This window comes from Montipora foliosa, chromosome 3, assembly GCF_036669935.1.
Source record: "Montipora foliosa isolate CH-2021 chromosome 3, ASM3666993v2, whole genome shotgun sequence".
NCBI classification, from domain to species: domain Eukaryota; kingdom Metazoa; phylum Cnidaria; class Anthozoa; order Scleractinia; family Acroporidae; genus Montipora; species Montipora foliosa.
The window spans coordinates 52,054,863-52,055,657 of NC_090871.1; positions in this window are offsets into that span (position 1 = coordinate 52,054,863).

The following is a 795-nucleotide window of genomic DNA, read 5'->3' on the forward strand; positions in this document are numbered from 1 at the left end:
CCGTACATAAATTTACTTATCACAAAATTGGAAAAAAAAAAATTGGAGCCCCAGGGGATAGGTAAGTCTTTGCATTTTGGTCTCGAAACTGGGACTGCATCAGTCTTGAGAAGAGTATTATATTTCATAGTGACCAAGAGTACCGAAAATACAGCTAAAAGCTGACCTTACGAATTGTTTGTGCAATGGATAGTCTGTCTACAGTGCAGTGTAAATTATCTCGTAAATGGTCTCCTTCAAATCAAAACAAGGTTTCCAAGCGTGCATAAGCGTGATGGAGTAGAAATCAGGAAAACTAAATTAGATTCTGTTCCTCAATTTAATTATTTAGGACGACCTAAGATTTTTACAGTTGCAGAAGAATATGATTATTTAACCGCACTTACCACGGAAACTCAGAGACATAAAGGTAAGGCGAATGATAAAAGAATGCTTTACTTTCCGAAAGCATGATAAATTTGGGTTGCTGTTAGCCTTTTTTGATAAATGCTTTCCCACGACTGATATTAAAGTTCTTCTCAATTACTGATTAATTTTGATTATTTCACATCTTTATCCAACAAGGGATCGTAAATAAGTGTACCAAAGTAGCTAAGCGCAAAAGATATGTACAGATTTTTTTCTTAGTTGATTTGTGACGTACACGTTTTCATCAACATTTATTCCATTGTAGCTTTCACACTCATGATCAGTGACCCTTTTTTCACCTAAGCAAAAGAAGACGTTTGCATAAGAATAAGTTGATTTTAGGATCATTTGTAAAGGTGGTTTTAACGTGACTTCATAGCCTTCATT